We start from the raw sequence: 23,532 nt of genomic DNA on the forward strand, positions 1-23,532 counted from the left end.
TTTCACTGTGTAATTAAAAATATTTTCACAAATGCTTCAGTGTAGAGAATGCAATAACAAAATATAAGGTTTGTATTTCTGCAGGTGTTCAGTGCCTTGGCAGATCAGAAGAACAACTGGTGGAAAGGCCTTCTGAACCCTGATAAATCACGTCCAGTCACTCTAAAGGACAGCACATGCAAAAACTAATTGGTCAGGAAGTAAAAAGAAGAGAAAATGACGTTACAAAAGAAATGGTGTTGTTTTGTTGTGGGTTTTTTTTCCTCCCAAGAGAGATGCCAGACATGCAAATGAAACTACAGATCATATAATCAACATTTTTTTTAGTTTTCATGATTGAGCAAGAGTGTTAAATCAGAAAGACCATTCCCACAAACTCCTCAAGCCAACCTGATCCATGAAAGCAGTTCTTAACACACTAAAAAAAAAAAAAGGAAATTACTATTTTTCCTTCACGTTTTTTCTCCTTTTCCTAGAAAGGTATTGTATAGTCTTTTCCCAAAATTCAACAGTGTCAAACTGCCAGAAAAAGCCCAAAGAGACCTTAGCACATTGTAAAGCTCTTGCAAGCCAAGGGAGAGCAAGCAATGCAATCACAGGAGATATTACCTGTTCCTTCTGTACCAAGAATGTGCTCTATTTCCTGTGGTCTGTCATCCAGAGAACTGTGAGACAGCATCTTATAATTGTTACCAGAATTGTGCTTTCAAACAACTTTAAATGAAATAGCACAAAGGCCTCATTTGACATCTCTTTCTTCTTCAGTATTACCATTATTTACAGCAATTCTGAGCAGTAGGGCCTCCTGTTTACTCAAACAGAAACAGATGGTGCTTCATATCTGCAACAAGCAACAATTCTGACAGGCATCCAAAAAGTTCAGCATCACCTTCCAACCTCCCTTCAATCAAGTCATTTCATGAACTCCTTTGATTTGCCTGGATAGTCAGACAGGCTCGTGGTAATGCTGTGCCCAACTTCAATAAAGGGTTTTGAGGAAATGGCAGGGAAGTAACAACCAGCCCCACAGCTGCACACAACCTGAGGGAAAGGTTCCTGCTCACCCAGTGGTGACTGAGAGAAGACAAACTTCTCTATAATTTTTCATTATTCCTTCCCCATCCCCGGTTAAAAAAAGAATATAAATAATATAAGTGTTTCTCACTAATCACTGCAGTACATTTGTAACCTTTATACGTTTCATTTTTAAAATAGAAGTGTCTTCATCTTAATAATCCTATCAATTCATGTCGTGCATGATTTTCAGTTTCCCACTAACAGAAAAAACAGCCCTGGAAGCAGATAATAACTACTTTTCTTATATTATGTGACAAAGTAGTGCCATTCTACTGCAGTCAGACACTGTTGAGTACACTACACTGTAATAACAACTCAATTATTTCCCTGTTATATTTCATAATTCAAGTAAATTAAAGCAAAATGCTCAGTGCTTACACCAATCAGCAGCAGTAAATGCCAGTAAAACCAGTTTAATCTGGACTGCTATTTTGTATAAAATATGCTATTTTTTAATATACAAGTAATAAAGCATTTGGTTGGTTGTTCTTTGTGGAGTTGATTTAATTTTGTGTTGCACTGCAGGAAATCTGAGCCAAAGGAGCAGGGTGGAACACAGCTGAGATGGTGGGCACATACCTCCTTTTTGAAGGGGTGACTGCTTTTGCACTAACACCAGACCACTGCTGTCCCAATGCCATACAGGATGGCCACATCTGACTCATCAAATGCCAGTCAGGAACCTCATCTGTGCAAAGCTGTCAACAGGCTCCTGAGCACAGCCAAGGCATCTGGCAAGGGCTTTGTGATTACACTTGCAGAACTTGGCTCACACGACCTGCCCACCACTCAAACTGCTGCAGACAGGATGTTATGCACAGCACTGGTTGTTTTCCCAATGCCAAGACAGCACCTCGATTTTCCCAAATTGGTCACTTCTGCCTACTAGAGGCAAAGGTGATAAATTCACATCTAACATGTGAATTTACAGCAGCAGTGTGCTTCTTGAAGAAACATAGCCACTTGGGTTTATGGCTTGTTGCTTGCTGTTCTAGGGCAAGTAATGTCCTGCCACCACTTTAATATCATTATCCTACAATGCCAATCCCCACACAGTGCCTGAACACACAGACAGCATTTTCACTGAGCCTCCAGAACTTCTGCACTCCAGACAAACTCACTTCAGAATTGCCTGACTTAATTCATTGTTTCCCTGTTTCTTATCTCCTCAGCTCCTGTCATTCAACATCAAACATGGTTTGAATACACGAGCCAAACCCATTTACCTATATGACTTAAAATGCATATTCACCATTCTGGTTCAAGTCTAATGATTGACATGATTACAGCTCCAGGCAATGAGTTCCCCACACAGCCTAAAAGCCTGAAAAGAGCAGCAGCAAAATTAATGGAAGACAGGAATGGAATAATGGAAGCTTGTTAGTTACTCAGCCCCCAGAGACCTCAAATTCCAGTTTCTGGTTGGCATCATGCATTGAATCATAGAAACATCCAGAGAGAACAAAACCAATGATAAAATACACTGCAGCATAAGATACCTGCTTTGACTATCAAACAGTTAATTCAAACCAGGGCAGAGTTTTGAGGATGTAACAGCAAAGTATCTAAAGCCAAAATCCTACAGTGCTGAATACAACAAAGCAGACATTTCAGAGTGATAGGGCTAAATTATGAAACTTGGAACAAGCAAACTCTTGTACTGCACTGAACAGAGATAACCTCTGAGACAGCAAGAGTAAGGCTGGCTTTACATGACAGATTTTAAGCATTGGTCAGAGGCTAAAGAGAGTCCTGGCATCCCTGGTTCTTGGTACCCAGAAGGATACAAACTGGTTAAAACCATTTACTTGGGCAAACAGGTACATTCTAACATAGGGAGCCCCCCTTACCTTGCTACCAGAGTAACTAAAGTGTGGGTGGCTTAGGGAAGATGTAGCTGCACATTTGTATTGCTCTTTCAGTGGCTATACATACATGCTTTTCTTGGGTCCAGACTCTGGCATGCAGCTTGGAAAGAGAAAAAAGAAAGCTCATTTTGGCAACAGGAGGCCTTCCTGAAAGCACAGTAACTGAACTCTGACACTCCTCAGATTCCCTGAATCAACAGAGGCCATTCAATTCGACATCTGCTCAGCAAAACTAATCACATTCAGTGTTTAAACTTTGGGACAGACAGTGAGACGAATTCCAAACCTGAATTCTTAGCAAGTAGAATAGGAAAGCGTTGGTAAGTTTCTAAAAGCCAAAAATTCCCAAGGTTCCCTTAGATGAGAAAAACCTGAGATGTTTGGAGTTTTAACTCTCCACCCAGCAGACATACATTCTCCCACTAGCTGTCAAAACAAGTAAACTGCTGTTCTAACACCTCCAGCATTTGAAGTCTACTCTGCTTTGCAAATCAATTATTGAAACTGCTCTCTCATGAAAGACAGATCCTTTTCAGCATTGGTTCCTCATTTATAGCACTATAAATGAACTATTTTACAAAACAAGCATTATTTCCAATAAAGCAAATTAGCTGAGGTAGGTAAATCACTGAAACTCACTGACAAGAAATTTTATGAAAAATTAAGTAGCTGATATACAGCTACATTACCATCTTACTCAGATTGCCATATTTCTCAGCATGACACAGGCAAGACTTTGTTTCTGTTGTATAAAGAGACTCTTAATTAAATCTTCATTCTTCAGCGTACCAGGATTTATTCTTCTTTGTATGAGCTCAGACTATTACATTTAGTGCTGAAAAATGTTAATTTTCTGTTTAAATTCACTGAATTACTGATGGGATTTCCTTACAATTCTTTGTTGGTTCCAACTTTATTTTAATAAAGTGCTACACCTTTTTAGGTAGAAATTAATTGCACGACTCCAGTCTTCAGAGCAGTCATCTGAACATTACCATTCTTGAAAAACTCCCTTTTTAACATATTGTTAGTATGTTGGAGTGATCTTAGCCCACAGTCATAAAATTCCACATAATTGCCTGTGTCTTAATGACCTTAGGCTTTGAATAAAACCAACGGTCTTTGCAGGCTGCCTGTCACTTTTAGTACTTGAGTATTGACATTGTATCTCTTTTAGGTTCTTTTCAGCCCTTTAATGACTATGCCAATTAATAATGCATCATTCTCTCTCCTCTAGCTAATTTTAATTGCTGTAATTTATGTCCCTAGACAATTTCTGCACTACAAATGGAATCCATACCACTGTGACTGAGTTAGAAGATCACACTCTCAAGGTCCCTGGCAGATAAACAACACAATTTCAAGTTCATAGACATCATCTCCAATCGACATCAATTACTGTTCAAGGAAACAAGTCATGACACTACAGGTAACAAACAGATCATTTTTATGTTCTGGAGCAGTGTGGACTTCACCAGCTGGGCTTTGACAACTGCTTACAGCTTCACAGACAGTGCTTTATGGAGATATTCAGATACCTTGAAAGGGAAACACCAACCTAAAATTAGCAAATATAGGGATTACACACTTCTTCAACAGGGCGAGGCCTGGACTGTTACACAGATATTCTCAGAAATATATAAAAACCACCTTTGAGGTAGTATTAAAATTAAAAGTGTCTCAGCCTAAAGCCTGAGACAATGCACAAGATGAACTTCAGCTTTTGATTAAAACACACTTGCAAAGCTCACGGGCACAACGAAAACCAAGCAGAAAAAAAATAAATGTTTATCACTAATCTCTACTCAGCTCTATAGACAGCCCAAAATGAAGGGCATAACCACGAACTGTGTTTGTCCCATATCAGAATATTAGTTCATCCCTTTGCCAGTATTAGGGATGCTTCACAAATCATATTCCAATGTTTCCCTTAGTATAGAGTCATACAATCTTGGAATCAGCCAGGTTGGAAAAGACCTCTGAGATCATCAAGTCCAACCCTTGATCCAACCCCACTGTGGTTCCCAGCCCATGGCACTGATGCCACATCCAGTCTCTCCTTAAACACCTCCAGGGACAGTAATCCACCCCCTCCCTGGGCAGCCCATTCCAATGCCTGAATACCCTCTCTGTAAAGAATTTCTTCCTAGTATCCAACCTTACTATATAAGCTTACATTGATCCACAGCCCTGGGAAGTTCAGTCCCTCTGTTTTAACTGTCACCTCTTGTTACCTTCAATCCACCTCGTCAAAACCATAAAAACTTCTTGGGCCAGTTGTTTCCACTTCTCTTCCAAAGACAAACATCTTTCCAGCCCAGCACATCACCCCCCATCTCCCTAATCATCCTATAATCACATGGGCCTGGACACAGAAGCATTAGGACACCTACAACCCATGTGTGCTTCTAACTGCACACACCAGGATCCACTCAACTGACCCAGCAGAGTCTCACACTGCACTACAATCCTCTCTGGAGTGAGTCAAAACCCATTAAGGATGTATTACAAGTGTCAGTTTTGGACCAAACTGTATTTCCCTTTTCCAAAGATGAAAGGTTCAACATCAACAAGGTTAGAAATCCACAAAAAAAAAGTCAATGGTTAACCTGCCTGCTATCTCAGCAGAATATATATACCAGATATAACTTTTACTTGCAGTTCACCATAACATTATTGCAGATTACTTTAAGATTATTCAGCCCTCCCTGGGTTTAGTGTCGTAACTGAATAGGACTAAAGATCAAGGACATAATTCAGTATTTCTTTCTGTTATTAAGTATTCTATTTCATAGGGTACAAAAACATTAAAGTGATTGCCCTCAAGCACAGTAATAACCATAATTCTTACACAACAAACATGCACCCTGTTAAACAATCAAATAAATTTACTTGTACAAGTGTCACAGACAGTGCAATTTGTCCCAGTCATCTTTAATTGATCCTTTCCCTTTAAACGCAGCGGTTTTTAATATATGAGATGACTAAATGAAAGACAGGCTGAAAAGCAGAACTTAGCGTGGTTTGCAACGTATATATCATCATTCAACTTCCAAGTGCCTCCTAATGAATCTCTGAAACAGTACACATCTTTAACTAGTCTCTAGTGAACTATATTCTCATGTGATATCCTCAGAACTCATCTAAAACACTCCATAAATTTACTGGCACGGAGCCAACCTGTCACAGGTCTTTAACCTGTTTCTTTCCTCTATTAGAGCCGAGGCACCCATTAGCTGTTAATTACTCCTAACAGCCAGAAAGGTGAAAGGCCGATAGAGCAGCCAAGGAGGGTGAAACAGAATTCAGGGTCCTTTTAACTACACCTGCAAACCTCCCTCTGGAACCTGAAAGTAAACCTACAAGCCCTCAGTTGCTGGAGCCCTCTTGCTGTTGCCAAAAAGCTATTTAGGTTGCTGGCAAGATGCACCTCCGTGCTCTTCCCACAGCTGGCTCACACACAGAGGAGAACAAGTGTTACTACAGCATTTACTGCACTCATTAGCTACAACACAATGGTTTGAACCTGAAGGCTCCCATCCATCCCTCTCACAGACTGGCCTGCAGCAATCCATCTGACAGCAAAAGCAAACAAAGCAAAACCAAAACCAGACATCTAAAGCTAGTTCTAAAAGTGTGTCAATAATAGTTATTGTTTTCTAAGGGGAAAAGCATCACCAACTTGAAATGCAAACAGTTTTTGGATAGGCATTTAAAAAAGCATCATCTCAACATCATCATCTAAGCCTGCTGTTGTCCTACTCCTTCCAGGTGCCAAGATGCAGTATTTCAGAAAACAGTGAAACCCTTTATCACCCCCATAATACTTGTTCAGCCAAAGCACTCCAGTTTACACAGATGACATCCATCATTCTGATTTCCAGAAATTATCAATTTACATCTGCAAATGAGGTTTGCATCAAATGACTTCAGTGTTCCTGTCAAACTCACTTTGAATTATTTTTTTTTAAGCAATTGTGCCATACATCTGACAAACTTCCTACTGTTGTGAACTGTCACAGCAGATGAGTCAGTCAGGAGGTATATACTTTACAGCCATATCTAATTTAACATTTCTTTTTAAGGTCATGTACTTTATCTCATTCTCAAGCTGGGGGAAAGCGCAGCTCCGCATTCACATCTGCTCACAGTTCTGACAACTCCCTCTAGTTTTCCCTCTGAGGATGTACAGATGCACCTTCTCTCACGTTTTTCTGGAGGAGGATCCTGTTCCAATCTCTGCTACCTTCCTTTAACCTCACATGCTCACCCCTTCTCAGTCTCTAATCACAAATGCATGGCTGACAGCCACCTTTCTGTCAGTTCTGCATCTGCGGATAGCCAACGTGTCAGACCCACAAAACGAACTCATGCTTTTTTCCCTCTGACTACAAACAACTCCCCTTCTCTCAAGCAGACAAATTAGCATCTTTTCTTCACGTGGTTACAGTCTCTGCAAACTGCTGACATCTCAATGAGAGCCCAACTAAATAAATCATTCAAAACGAAAGAGCTGCTTAAGCTGTAAGTGACCTGAAACAGCTGCTAAATTTTTAAATGCCCACATCCTCCCCTCAAAGCAATGAAATATTCTGTATAAACAAACACTGGCTCTCCAAACCTGCTGGGCTATCAGAAAACAGTTTTAAGAAGGAGGCACAGGAATTAGGAATCAGCAGGGACAATTAATTTTTCTTGGAGGACTGCAACACTGCCATTAATTGCCTTGAAGTGTCCAAAATGTAGGAACAGCCTCAATTAAAACTGATGTTCAAATGCCAACTGTGCTCATCTTTTAACCACATGCCTTGCATGCTAATTTTGACCTGTGTATTATGTGTAAATGTGTGTTGTGGAGTATGATATTTTTACTGTGAAAATCCATTAAGAAAAAAGGTACATTTGGGAAAAAATTTCAGCATTATATTGTGGACATTAAGAAATGTTTATTGTATTTTCCAGAAGTTGTAAGAGTAATTGTTGCTGTTCCCATTTAAGCATCTTTCTTCTGAAATAGAAAGTCAGCTATGGATATTTTTCTGTAGGAAGCCATCTGCTATTTGTCTTTAATTTGTTATTCCAAAGTTTCAGTTTAAACTGAAATGTGCTTATATTGTAAGATCGAATGTAGAGCTCCCAAAAGTTTGATGCTAAATTATTTACACAGTTATTTTATTCTATGGCCTAGATAATGTAACATTTGAAGAAAATGAAACAGTGAAATTTGTTACCAGTCATATTTTGCTAAACACTTTGGGGTACAGTATTCTCTGCAACAAACTGTCAGTGAAAGGCAGCTACATTCAAAACTAATGGTGGTAGCAAGAAACTGTAACAGAGAACACAAAAAAATGACAGGGAGGGAAAAAAAAGAAAGGAATTTAGCTTCAAAAATGCTAATACCAGGCAGATTTTTGATGGTAACAATGAAAAACAACAAACAATGACCATTCTATTTGAATTCAAGCAATAAAATAAATCCAAAATACAATGCACAAACTTCTCCCCATCCCACCTTCACACCAATCATCACACCCATTCTATGTGAACAACCGAACAGAAATTCTTGTCTCCTTTAACCTCTTATCCTTTCTAACAATTTCAGCTGTAACTCCTTTTTAGCCACCAGCATAAACTAAGTGTGATGGCTAAATTAGCTAAGAACAAAACAAATACTGGAACAAATATTGTTCCAATAAGAACAGGCTCCCTCTGAACCCAGCAAAGGCTGAGGCAACACTAGTGCAGGGGAAGGGAGCTACCAGTGAAGCAGCCTGGAAGTTCAGGAGAGGACAAAGTGGATAAAATAATCTGCAGGCTCTGGGCAGCCCCAGTGTAGTCACTGCCATGGACTCAGAGCCAGAATCACCCCGGGAATCCTCCTTCCAGCTCCACATGACAGGATGACTCAGTTTGATCCCCTCAACCAGTAAATAACCATCACCAGCCACAGCAAACCCAAGAGCTCCCAGTCCCCCTGGTTTGCACCCTACACAGCCTCCCCTCTCTTTTCAGGTGGGTAACAACTGCCACAAACTGCCTCTGTCCCACAGGAGGGCACCTGGGCCAGAAACCAGCTGTGCCAGCAGAGATCTCCACAGGAGCCACGTTGTCTCCTCATTCTCTTTGGCACATGCTTTGGGGAGCGGATGATACTTGCAGCATATTCTAGACTTGCCATGTGGAAAAGTGAGTTATTCAGCAAGTACTCCAGGTTTTCCCTAGTAACTTCTACAGGTTAATTGTAATGAAGACATCTCTCCACAGCAGTGGGGTATTCCTGTTGCAGTCTGCATTAGCAGAGGCAGCAGAGATTCCCATCTCCATAACAGAGGCTGACTGGATGGAATAAATAGGTCAGACATAATATCACTTCAGCTGCACCTCACCTGGAAGGAGGCAGTTCCTATTTAAGCAAGGGACAGCAGTAATAAATCGGAATTTAATTTTGGAGTAATCTCCTGCTCGGAAGGAATTCAGCTAAATGACCTCCACAGGCCCCTTCCAGCCTTCATTATTCTGTGATAAAGAAGTACAGCCAAAAAGTACAAGAAAAGATTTCGGTTTACCATAAAATTGCCCAAAGTTGTTGTTATTACTGGTATGTACAACACAGTACAACAAGAACTAAGTATATGGTGCATGTAAAGCCACACAGAGCAGAACCTACTGCATCTTAGTTCTAAAATTTGTAATTGTTACTGTTTTTCAAACAACTGCTCTAACATTACAAGAATGTTCAGAAGAAATTCTGAAGAGATCTGAAGGAGAAGCCTTCTCCAATCTCTTACATTTTTATGCAGTTAATTAAACACATCTTAAATTTGAAGCATAGGTTATTCAAACTCATAATTCATCATACATGACATCACACACATACACATTAAGCAAGGTCTGGAGAAATGTGAAGAATTAGCATTTAAAAAGGACAGAATTCGGACACAGACATGTCACTGCAGCTTCCTTAACTGTAAGAATGCATCACAAATTTACAGATGGAATTAGCTTCAGGCTTTTACTAAGAAATAAATGCTGCTCCTCTTTAGAATTTGGTTCAAAGTGGAAACCAGCATGTCACAGCTCCTTACAAAAGATGAGACTCTCTGTATTTCTATATGTTCATTCCAAGTACAGAGCAAGCACACAGATGAACTGGAACTGCCACAGCCTGATCAGATGAAACAAGTGAAAACAAATCTCTGGATGACAGAGACACATTAAAATTGAAACATTGCTGCTTTTTAGTTGGGGGCTACATTGGCAGCACAAACTTGAATTGCAGCTATTGCTGAAGACTCCCAACCCTCCAGCTACACTTCAAGCAAGCACAGCTTGGTGAACTTTGTGCCCAGACTCAGGGGTGAGTAATTGTCACAAACACAGTCACACTCATGGCAACTCTGCAAGACAAAATTTCACATCAAGCAAGCAAAATGTCTCCTGCATTTTGAGCTATAAAGGAGGTAACATCAGCAGCAGGATATGTAAATTTAAGCTAGCATTCATGCCTGCATAAAAATGTTGGTGCTTGCTCCATTTACAGTAACATATTTAAAAAGAACATGCCTTAAAAGCATATTTATATTTTGGACATTTTAAGCTGTAGCACTCTCGTGCATATAGAGTGCAGCTGTAATACTAATTTTTTTTTAAAAAGGAGGTTTAAGAGAAATATGATACAAAACAATAAATAAATAATTAACAAAAAGCTCAGTACAACTTATCCAAGGTGTCTTGTGTATGACAAATAGCCTAATTCAGTGCATGCAACTGGACCCTCTGCCAGGCACTTGCCTGGTCACCTGTAGCACAGAAAATAACTTGGACATTTTATTTGTAAAAAGCTTTATTCCTTTCTGTCATTTCTCTGTTGATCTGTTTCATCTTATTTCTTAACTAAATATTCGTAGGTATAACCCACAGGAGACAAACAGTTGAAACACATTTCTAAGTTCAGCATGAAAATACCTTAGATTTCATATTTCTAATGAACATGGATGCTTGATCAAAAGGCAGGAAGGTAATCTTTATACAGTTTAAGTATTAAAATTCAAAGTGATCTACCCAGCAACAAGATGAAATGAAATGAATGAAATGAAAACACAGAATGAAAACTACATGTCTGTTATTATATACTGGGGGGTGGGGAACAGTTGGCATAAAAAAATAACCCCAAACAGCAAAAATATGAAAACCCCACACACATATTCCTAGTGTTATCAGCAAAGTAATAAACAGCAAGAAGTACGTTGTCCCAAGGTTCCAAGTTCACCACTTCCTAACATCAAATGCTCAGACTAGACAAATTAAAAAAAACAAAGCACACAAAACCACCAATTTTTTTTCCCTCTATTTAAAATCCAAGCAAGTACATAAAGGCAATCATTTGTTTCATAGCCAAGCCATACATGCCTGGCCTTTAGCATTATGAAAATATCTATTTCAACACCTACTTCCCAACAAGATCCTTTCCCATCTAACATCTGCTAAGAGAAGTAACATTAAAATTTATCAGCCACACACCACAGCAGAAAAGAGATCCTCAGTCCTGCAACCCACAGAAGTGAGAGCTGATGTCTACTGCCAAGTTTTCAGCTGATTTACAGAAAACATTTTTCTAAAATAAATGCACAGCACAACATGAAAAGGCAAAGGAAAAGCTCAAAAAAACAGCCCAAATTAAACAGTAAATAGACAGTTTGAATTATTCAGTTCCACTTTCAGCTCCTCAACCTGAATCTTGTAGGGCTATGAGCCAGTTTGATGTCTAAGTCACCAATCTCAAAGCAGCCCCACAGCAGTGGAAGTTGTCTCCTCCTTCCACCCACAGCTCCAGCCCAAGGAGCAGGAGGGCAGAGCCAGGTTCCAAAGCAGCAGAAGGCTGCCCCACCACTCCATCAGGCACACAACCCATGGAGAAGGTCAAATACAAACATCTGCACACCCCTATTTGCTCACTTTATAACGAGTGCAGCAAGAAGACAGAATAAGATTATTCACTGACTGCAGTCAAGGTCAACTGGATGCTTGAAAGTAAGAAAATCTTGTTAGTTTACCAGGAATATATTGCTCTGTTTCTAGGATGGGAGAATGAAATCTGTTACTTCTGTTCACTAAAAGCAAATACAAAACCAGTTTTCCAAGAACTGCTCTTTTTCTTTTTTCCAACTATTTTAATTGTAGATTTGTACTTCACAATAAAGAAAACACTGGGGTTTTTTCCAAATATTTAAATTTAGTAAAACCTACAGACTGTGACATAAATCTGATTTTTTTTTTAAACTACATCAGACAAATACTGGGCCACTGTCAAACCCAGCTCTAAGTGTGTAAACAGGGGCAGTGTTGCACTGACAGTGTTCTCTGCACAGTAACCCAAACAGAGCACATCAGGTTTCCCAGAGCATCATTTATAGGGTTTCCCAGGAAGCATTTTTCCTATCCCATCATATTGCATCACACTGACTTCATGTCAACAAACCCAAGATCTTCTGGGTAGGGGAACAGGAGGAGGGCAAGAGCTGTAACAAAAATATACCTATTTTTTATGTGTAATAAGTTTTCACAAACTACTTCACCCATTTTACATTCTTTTCCTGTTGCAGGTAAAATGATGTTGCAAAATCAAATTTTATTTCCCCCATAAAGATAAATCAGATGTTAATAAGCTATTTTAACTGTTTTTCCCCACACAAAACCATGTCAGTAAATAGAACTTGCTCTGTTAGAGTAATATAGTTTGGGTCTCATACTCAACATTCTCTAAATCATCATGGATACTACCATTATAAAACAAAACATCTAACAAAGTAATTCACTTCAAAGGCATTATATACCATCATTATACACCATTTCCTTATCAAAAAAGAAACAAGTCTTGAAAGCATTTTAAAGCTTAAAGAAGTTGTTATTAAAACAAGATTTACATGGTAGGAACTGTCCACAGTTCCAGCCCTGGAGTGTCTAATTTCTGACTGAAATCAAAACTGTAACAGGATAGATTTCAATACCCTAAATATGTATTCAAATCTTAGGTACAGTAATGGAATCAGCATCCACAAACAACCAGCACTAACCTCCTGTGGTCCTTCCCCCTCGAGCTGCCTGGCAATTTACATCTTAACTTTTGGGAAGAAGGGTTTTGAAATTATATCCATCGGGCTAAACAAGTAGGTTCATGAATGTCGTTACCAAACCACTTACAGTCATGTCTGTAAGATCAAAACCTAACTCTGTTTTTCACATATTTGCCTTTTAAATACAAATCTAACCCCAAAACAACATGCTGTTTTTCCATTGGAGTGTTCACACTTCAAAAAGAAGTATTTTCAAGCACAAATGTGAGATGAGTTTCATACCATACCTATATTACAGAATATTTATGCAAAGTATTTCCAGTCCTCTGAGACAAAGAGAGGTGGTATCTAAAGTCTCCTCACGTGCCCACACCGTGGGCAGCAGCATTTAACCTTCCTGCAGGTATCCATGTAAAAGTACAGGGAAGAGGGAAATCAAACACAAGAGTGGAAGCTCTGAAGAGTTCAGTTAAGAACCATTAGGAAGGCAATTTCTTTTCTATAAACAAAAGCATTTCAGAGAGATTATTTACTATGATATTCATCAAGCATTATATGAAATCTTTTGTGATAATTCAAAGTATTTTAAAAAAAACTTCTCCCTTCTTGCAAATACATGCAATGAGAATCTTATTCAGTGAAGAGCATTTCTGAAATTTCTTGCTGATATCTTATTCCAGAAATGTTTTAACTTTTTCCTTCTTATGCTTTCACACCTTCATCTTTGAGAGTAGATGACAATTTATTGCACTGTAAGGTATTCAGAAATTACCTGTGATAAATGAATGCATGATGTCAGATTGGCCCATCAACAAGAGGGTAAAATTATTTTTACACACAAAACTTAATCTGAACACACACCACATGAGAATATTATCCAGAGCACAGTTTAATACACTCAATATATTTTTCTTACCTGGTCTTGATGGAATTCAGGTTCAGCCTTCAACCTGAACAAGTGCTGGCTCAACAGCACCGACTGCAGATTTGTACAAATTAATAGAAACATCACACACATCTATAAAGGAACAACTTCTCTCACTGATTTCTTTTTAAACACAAGAGAAGACAAGAAAGAGATATCACTGAGCTTAGGATGCAAAATATCCAAAAAGCATATTCCCACTCTTTCAAAAGCTGGCAATTTGGTTCCTCACCACCACTAACCAAGAGAAGCAATTCCCTTATAAATTTTTAGAATAAGGGAATTACACTGTGTGTAATTCCAATCTTCTCAGTCACAGTTGCTTTTTTTTCCTCTAGCAGTAGGAATACTCAGAGGTGAAATAGGGAAAGGACCCCTGGAGACCACCACCAAGTCTGAAATCCTGTTAAACCACTAACAATACCAAAACTAACAGACCCTGACAGAATAAGCTCATAAACAGAAAAGCCCAGGGACTAAGCTGTGGGGCACTGTAGCTCCCTTTGTACACAGCATTCCCTGTACTCTCTGATGACTGACTGGAAAAGTTTTCATCTTCAAGACACTCCAGTCAGTAAAGAGAGAGGGATTTTTGCAACTTAAAAATTCCTTTGGTTTGGACTTAATTTGCAAGAAAATCAAAACAAGGCAGAGGTTGGTATTTTGCTTCTTCCTCTACAATAAGAAAACAAATCAAAACAATAATACCAGGAAAAATAGAGGACACTTTTTCATCATTTAAGTCCAGGCACAAAGCCTGAACATCGTAACAACATAACAAACCATAACTTCAGTAGTATTTCTACAGAATCACAATTTCCCCCCCCCCTTAGAATAAGGGTTGCAGTGCCCAGTAGGATATAATGTGGTGGATCCTTTACCTACAGGCTCTTAAAAGAGAGGAGAAATTCATTTAACCACCAGGTAGAACATACACAAAGTCCACTTTGGATGGCAGTGGTTCCACAGCAAGTGAAAAAGGTTGTACAATCCTATCTCGGGAATGTTCTCTCTGTGTTCAGTGTTTTTTTTACAGGTAACAAGGAAATGAGGACACATAAAAGAGAATGCCAGCTCTCCCCAGCTGGTGGAGGTAGATGGTCTCTCAAATTGCAGAGCTCAAGGCACACACAGAGCAAAGACACTGCTTATTCCATGTGCTGCTCCAACCACCTGGATGAATGGGACAAGTTCCCAAGAATCCACTCATGGAAATTTCTTCTGTCCCTCTCAACGTTGCGTATTTTTAACCTACGATCATCAAGAAGTGATTCTCGGGTTATAACAAGTCCCAAAATAAAACAAGTGTCTGAATAAGTGGCCTGAAACAGCCCAAGTGCCCCTCCAAACCCATCTGTCTACACGGCCAACACTGTGGAACTGTCTCCATCTGCTCTTTGCAGAGCAGCTCCACCACAGCACAAGGCTGAGCACTCAGGAAGTTGTTTCTACCTGTTGCTGCTGCTTCCATGAGCAAAAGAAAAAATAAGAAAGGATTTCATCTCCAAAGGAAATTTGTGGTAAAAACTTCAAGGAACAGATGGAGCAGAAAGGATTGGCTCTAGAACAGCTGTTTCTCAAAGCCCCACCCTGTAAGCACTGGATGTTCTAAATGTCAGAAAAGGTTCAGGTTGTTTTGGATTATGAATTACTTAATAGGTCTGTGACAGACAATATGAACTGCTACTGCACATGGGTGTGAATAATCGTTCCGTCTTTTTTTCCTGATTGTTGTGCAACTTCATTTCCTGAAAAAGAACATATACTTCATAGATGAGCCCACCCAGGTGCCAGAGAAGCCCATTTGCATCAGAAAAGTGGTATTCAGCTCTGCCCTTAGACAAGATCTTCATTATTATTTTATGGTTATATTTGGATTCATTTGCATAACACAGCCATGCAATAACAGAACTGCATCAGTTACAAACTTGCCTACCAATATCTGTACTGGTTCTAGTTTAATTTAAAGCATGCAAAAGAGGGGAGCCCCTGGGAAGCTGCCAACAATAATGTCCTCCTGCACGTTAAGCAAATAGTTTGTTTCCTCCACAGGAGACAGATCAATACTCAAGAAACAAAAACGAAATCAAGAAAAGCTAAAAGCTTAGTAATGTAAATCAGGGTGGAGAAAAAAAAGAAAGAAAGCTCCTCATTGGCATTCTACAACTTCTGCAGACCCCCATGGCCCATTAGCTAATTTCTGTTAAAACACACAGCTCTAGAATAATAAATGCCAGTGGCACATTTCTAAAGGTTTGTGGCAACTGAAGTAAACATGTCCCTGTTCCCAGGACACCAAGAGACAGAAAATTAACCAGAGGTTAACTGGGTCATTAGCTAGAGCACAATATAGGTCACTGCAGATTTAATTTAGTTTGTATTCAGCTAAAGAATCAAATACAGCAACCAGTTCTCACAGCAGGAAAACAAGTAACTTATCAGCATGCTAATGTATCTTGGATACCAGGGCACCAAGTCTGCCATTACAATTCATACCTCTTTGAACTAATTTCACATCATTTTGATGTACAAAGTACAATGTATACACACACATGCATACAACTTACTCAGTTCTGAATGCAAGTATGCAAATACACACACAAATACTGAATATTTAACCAAAAGTCCAAGTGGCCACACTTAATAACAAAATAAACTCATTTCTAACTTGTCTCAGATGAGTAAACTAAATTAAGATCAGAGTAAAAAAAGGGTCTGAATAATTTCTTGAAAGTTTTGTAGACATTTAGTGGATTGTTTCCTGTATCTTTGCTCTCAACACAAACCACATTAAAATCAGGGGACATTACCAAAGTTCAGTACACCATATGTTCCACTGAAGCTTCCCAAAATCTGAACAGTCTCTCCTTCTTCTGCAGTTGGTATTGTTTATAACACATCTAAAGAAACACAAGGTGCACTTCCTGATCAGAGTTCTTGAGCTTCACTAATAGCAGGTGGTTCTTACCAGCAGAACATTAAATCAAGCAACTGTGTACCCCACCAGCCTCTGTAAAAAGGATTTCCCCCCCTGTGTCCCAGTTTATCAGCTTCATAAGTACAAACAGAGCAATTCAATTTTGTTCCAAAACACTCATAAGAAAAACAAGTGTGATTTATGATTTTGGTATTTTTTTAACCCATCTTGGCAGTATTAAAATAGGTTAAGATGCAGGTTTTCAGCGGCAACACTTGAAATCCTTAAATTAAGGATTAATAATGTATCACACACGCTGATGAATGGGTGACTCACGAAGGACACAGACACCAAGTTCTATTTAAAGCCTGGCACGGGGGGAACAGAACACTGAGATGGAAATGCTGGAAGGCAGAGAGCAAAAGGGGCAATTTGCTAGAGAAAAAACCTGCCTGCAGAGGGACGTGAGAGCACGTCTTGCACAACAGATTAGCTGTGTTGATAATATATTAACAAACCACGGCTCAAACAAAATAAAGGTGTCAAGTACCAGCCCAGTGTCAGACAGCAGCTGTACCTAGAGAGGTTTGTGTTCCACTGCAAGCACAGACTGGATTTGCTGCTTGGTGATTTTCTGAAAGCTCCACCTGCTAGAAATTAAGTGACCTCATGAATCACTTAACTCTTATCTTGCACAGCTGTAGAAAAGCTCAAAAATCCACACCTAAACAGCTCAAAGAAAAAAAGCAAAATAACATTCTCTGGTTTTGCACTGAAGTGTAACAGATTTCAAACCAAAGGTGTTGATTTACTTTTTTTTCTTTTCAAGCAGGTTGATCTTAAGGCCTTGAAACAGGATTAGATAGAATAAACAACTAAATAAATCTAAAGCAAGAACAGAAGACTTTTTTTTTTCATTCTCTGCAGTAAAATTTTTTAAAGCTTATTATAAAAGCATGTAGCTTTCCTAGAATTCAGAGACACATAGCACCTGCATTAGGAACTTGCAAACCTAACATTTTTCTTCTCCACTTCTTGCAGAGCTACAGAAACGTGGCTCTTGCCTAAACTCACATCAAGATCACAACTGAAAAAAAAATAAAACCAGTGTTTAACTAAACTAAATTCTGTAGTACTATCCAGGGCAGCTCCATAACCACGTGAATGCACAATTTCTGCAGCACAGGGTGTCCAGAGCAGCTGATGGGAAGCATAATAGCATTCAGAGTTCAGAAAAAACATCACCCAAATCATGACCAATACAATGTGGTTTCCACACCATATGCTTTAGTGTCCTTGCTTTAGTGTTGTTGTTTGGAGTTTGTTTTTCCCCCTCCTCCAGATGATGATGTGTAATGTTCAACAATATCTCAAATTTATGGCCAGCTAAAAGGTATCACATTCCTGAGACACCTTTTTATAACACAGTAGTAAATCAACCTGCAAAAGGCTTTCTGGGCAATTAGTTTATTAACAGCCTCAGCTCTTCGCCTACTAGGAGTCAAAATAATCCTTATCATACTGCAACTTGAACACAATAACCTTCACAATCTACCAAACACATTCATAGGTCATCAGATAAGCAATTTTAATTGCTTCTTCTTCTGCACACAAAGTTTGCCTGGGACTTGGAACACAGTTTTAAATTAACAAGTCTTACTTTTTTTTAAAAAAACTAAGTCACAGAGAATGGTTAAGTTTTTTCTTTCATTGGAACTGTTATCTTTCAACCTGCCATTTGTCTAACAAAGAATTTCCTCTCTTTTTCTGCTGCCTTTTTTCTCCTAAGCAATCTTATTCTAATCACACTTATGCACCTATCCTGAAGTTATTTCCTTTCTCTTCATACCACCTTACTGATCCATAATCAATAAAGGGCTCAAAACTACAAATTACCATGTAGAAGAAAGCTTCAGTTATGAAAGAATCCAAACACAAACGGTCAAAAATCGTTAAACCATAAAACAGGTTCAAATTTAGTGAAAAGACACATTTACAGGCAAAGAAAATCCATCAAGGCTTATTAATTGTGACACTCTAAGTCCAGTACAACTTGCAGAACTTGCTGAGCCATAGGGACTTCTCAGCATCATATCTTTCTACCTCTGAGTTCTTCTGACATGCTTTTATCAGCTGCAACAAGAGATAAAACACTGGGCTTGATACATCTTTGTGACTGCCTTGGTGTGAGAATGAAAATAATGGACTAGACCAGTGTGTTATTTATCTGCAGCATCCCAGTACTATTTTTACTTTTGAGATTCTTAAACAGATGGGGTTTTTTTAAGCAGACCAATAAAATACACACCATTTTCCAATTTCTGCTGAAACAAACTGAGGTACTCCATTATTCAAAATATGTTTCACCACCTTATGCAGCACAGTATTGCTTACAAAACCACCCCAAAATAGAAGGTCTTGAAACAGCTGTGCAACATCCTTGCCCTATTTAGCAAGGCAGAAATGGATGATGTTCCCCTCTCCCAACTCCATCAGTGTGAACACAGCACACTGCAGTGGCCACTTTCCCAGCTACCTTCTTTTACTGCCATTTTAAGAGAAAAGCTACTTAGATATTGCCACAGAAGGTTTTCTAAAGAAGTAAAGGCAAATCAACTTACTCAAATAGAAGAGTAACCCCTGACATATCAGAAGAATTTGCAGTGAACTAAAATGTATTGAAAGTGATGTTGATCTCAGTCTTGTGTTTTCCAAAACTTGTGCACCATGAACAGGATTGCTGAGATATGGTGATCAAACCCACATAAAATTACAAGTTCCTATCTGCAGTAAATAGCTCCAGCTTGGAACTCTAAGGTTTGTACCACAAAGAACAGGTGACATTTTCTGCAGAGGTTTCCACTTGAAGTGCAATAACTTCTCTATCAGAGGTTTCTGTAGAACACATCCTTACAAAGGAAAGAGGATAATACAGAACAACATTAACTTCTTTTCTTTCAACAAGAGGTTATATAATGGAACTACTAAACTTGGACTACTTCCTTCAGAACACAAAGCAGCACTAAAGATACATTAAACCAAGAGAAGTCTGACAGATACCCTTCCTAAGGCTGCTGACTGCAAGAGCAGCCACGGAATCTGGGATCAGTGGTTCAAAGGAAGGAACTTCCACAGCTGATGATCTTTCCTTCTGTGTCAGCCAAGTACAGAGGGTGAATACAACAAACAACTTGAACGTTGGTTTGCAGGACCAGGGGCTATTCTGAGTTATAACCTTTCTAGAGGTAGCCTGAGTTCACTCAAAACTAAATTAAGTTTAATTCATACAGGGCATGATTTTTGCCTTTTTTTTTTTTTTCCCCCTTCATCTCCCCACAGATGATGATTCATTTCTTCTGATTCCTCTACTGGAAATATTTCTTCAGCTTGTCAGAATAGTGAAGTGCAGGATTACACAACACAATTTTCTGGGAAGCTGACATATGCTCAAACATTTCATTATAATTGACTTGGACTTAACAAGCTGAGTTCATGTTGTGCAAAATAAATCAAAACCTGACAGATCGTTTTCTCATAGCATATAAGGGAAGAATAGGAGAAAGAGTATAGAAACTAGCATATTGTGGTTCAGTGTTCTAAAATCCTGATCTGCAAATGGTTTATCTAGTTCTGAGACTATCACATCAGAAAAAAAAATTTAAAATAAAAATGCGATCAAGAGTCAAATGAACTAAGTCACCGAGATAAATCCACAGAGTAGATTTTTTTTTTAAAACAGAGACCAGATGTTTGAAAGCCCTTTAACTGTCTTTACCTATGATGCTTTCAAATTTTATTTCAGTTTGGGTTTTGGCATTTTTTTTTTATAATTCAAAAGCATAACTGAAAAAGGTCATTTAATATTGCACCACAGGACTACACTGCATTCCTTAGGATTTGTGACATATGTGTCAACAAGATATTTAAATTCATGTTGCTACAAACACATGTCTGTAAGGAAATCAGCACACTGGAAAATTCTGACCTTGCTTTAGGTTTGTTTTAAATCAACATCACTTTGCAACAGTAGTTTCCAATGGATGTTAGGAGCTCAGCACCAACAACCTTGCTCTGCAAGGCTGCTTATAGTGTGTCATTTAATAATTCAGAATATTATCTCACTACACATTAGCTGAGGAAGGATGAAGCAGCTGAGCACGTGCTAATACGGAAACCAAGAGCTCAGATTCAGTGCTAATGATTTCTCTGCTGCTGATATAAAATTTCCTTACTACATAGGCAGTCCCCATTAAATTTCTTCACACATGTAATTAAAGCAAGAGAGTAACCTAGTTTATCCACCACAGCAGTCACAGAAAACATGAGAAGCCTTCAAAGTTTTAGGTTTGCCCCTTTTTTTCTCTCTGGGTTCTCTAAATAACTTTAAATTTGTAATGCACACACACGTGCACCACCCCCACACACAGAACCTTTCAGAAATTAAGGTTATGAATAGCCTGCAAATCCTGTTCTCCCTTTCTACAGGCAATGCCTTAAGTTATTAAAAACCATTCTTTCTGTTTTGAGATGTCATTCATCAGAGTAGTTGCTTCAGCTTGGCTTCCACTTGACTGCTCACTCACAGTCAAAAAAATTCCTGTAGTATAAAGCCAGGGTCAACAGTTATCAACTGCAACACTGAATTATACACCATATAATTGTTTTCTGTTTCGTTACAATGGCAGAAAACACTTATTTTAATTATCTGAAGAAAAATTTAAAAGTAAATCAGGTTCAAATCAATATCCTCACAATGTTTTGTTTCTTTCAGAACACGATGTAAATTATAGTTTTCACCTGGTTATCTTCAAAAGTCTTCATAAACATTGAAGATTCTGGTAGACCAGTTGGTTGGAGAGAAGAAAATAAAAAAGATACTAATCTGAAGGGGCCTTAACCCTGAAATTTCATTTTGACACCTAATCAATGCAACTTGTAGAACTCTGCACTTCCAGTGAAATCAATACAACTCCACAGCTATTTTAACTCCCCCTCAAAAATTTAAGCAGAGATATTCAAATGTATTTATTAAAAGTACAAAACCACATTAACCTGCTGTATAAAAGCTAATTCCAAGAGAGCAGGGACTCTGCAAAATCTGGAGTACTTGTGTGTCCACAGATCAGAGCTCAGTTTAGAGACACCTGAACTAGTTCGAAGTCATTTTCCCACCCTAGAACAAAGGTCTGCCCAACAGGTAGAACCCAGAGCTGATGCCCTCCTTCCCCTCAGCTGTATTTTTTAGCAGACAGCTTCACCCAAACACACAGTATTTTTGCCCCTTCCCCAAGATGCTCCATTACATCTGTGGCAAGAGGAAACGAGATTTGAGGTAGTAGATACAACGTGGGAATGCTGCATTAGATCTATTCTGGAGGCTTCTCTATGCAAGGGAACTCTTTATTTCTTACCTTAAAGCAAAATTGGAATGGCAGGGGACTGGAAATAGCCAAGCATTTGGCCCAGAGGTAATTATTTTAGAAGTATTTGAATAATAGCAAATCCAAGAATCAGACATCTGTCACTCCTAATTCATTTAAATTCTGCTGCTGGCTCTCAACCCACCCTAAAAAAGCCAAGTAAAAGTATCAGTGACAGGAAGAGGAGGAAAACGCCTTGTTGTTCAGCATGAGGTTTAAAATGGTCAGTGCTCAAAAATTACTGCCTTACAGCACAGTACAAGTTTAAGACTTTAGGCAAGAAAGGCCTACTTTAGAAGTTTTGAGTCCCATTTCCACACAGAATTCATGCTGATAATTGATGGGCAGAGGTCACCTTGTCTGCAAGCCTGACAGCTGACTGTCCAAGCACAAACATTACCTCCTGCTCAGGGATGAAACTCAGAAAGCTGGCACTGTGCTGGATTCTTGCAAAGGAACACACCTCACCAAACACAATCTGGAGCTCTTCAGTTTCTTTGCCTTTGGCAATGTTGGCTTCCTCTGTGGCAAGGGGTTTTTGGAAAGTGGGCAATACTAAATATCTGATATTTCACTGAAAGCAGAATCAAATAACACTTTCCAAAGAGGGCACTCATGCTTATCCTTCAGGTGTTTGTGCACTGAAGCTCCATTTCATCCTGTGTAAGTTGTCTTATATGGTGCAATATTTGAATCCAGCTGAACTGGAATCTTTCTGGCAACAGTTCTGCATCCATAAAAGCAGCAGCCTGAAACTGTAAGACAATCTCCACAGCAGCACTCTTCCCAAGGTGCATGATGGATGCACACTTCCTCATTAACAAGGCACATATTTTTAAATCAGTGCAATGGGTGTGAGAATTTCTGAAGTTACTTGGAACTCAGACCCTCGACAGTTCCTCCAAGCCACAGTAGAAATGCAAGTTTTAAAGTCTTGAGAAGAACCAGGTATTTTTTCTGCAGGTAAACTTATTAGGTGAAATGGTTTCAGTGGTAGAGCATTGCATTTATAGCATTACACTGCTAATCTTCACATCTAATCAGTTATTCAAGGAATAGAAAAGTGTCAGACATCTCTTCAAAATGATTTCCAATAACCCATCAAGTGATGAAAATGCAACAGCTGATTTTTTTTTTCCTGCTCTGTGACTATAACAACTTGCAATGAAGTTAGCCCTGTAGTCTTGTATCCCATCATTATTTCACAGACAGGTCTGCAATAATTCACATTACAAATGCAATGAAGAGT

At 38.9% G+C, this 23,532-nt stretch overlaps 1 protein-coding gene across 6 annotated transcripts in view; it reads right to left on the reverse strand.

Annotated features, from left to right (window-relative positions):
* SULF2 (sulfatase 2) overlaps nucleotides 1-23,532 on the reverse strand; it is a 117,024-nt gene that overhangs the window by 83,964 nt on the left and 9,528 nt on the right. The gene's annotated exons all lie outside the window — the stretch shown is intronic.

The sequence above is a fragment of the Manacus candei genome, unplaced genomic scaffold (assembly GCF_025592945.1).
Source record: "Manacus candei isolate 608988 ecotype Guabito, Panama unplaced genomic scaffold, ASM2559294v1 h1tg000057l, whole genome shotgun sequence".
In the NCBI taxonomy this organism is placed as follows: Eukaryota; Metazoa; Chordata; class Aves; order Passeriformes; family Pipridae; genus Manacus; species Manacus candei.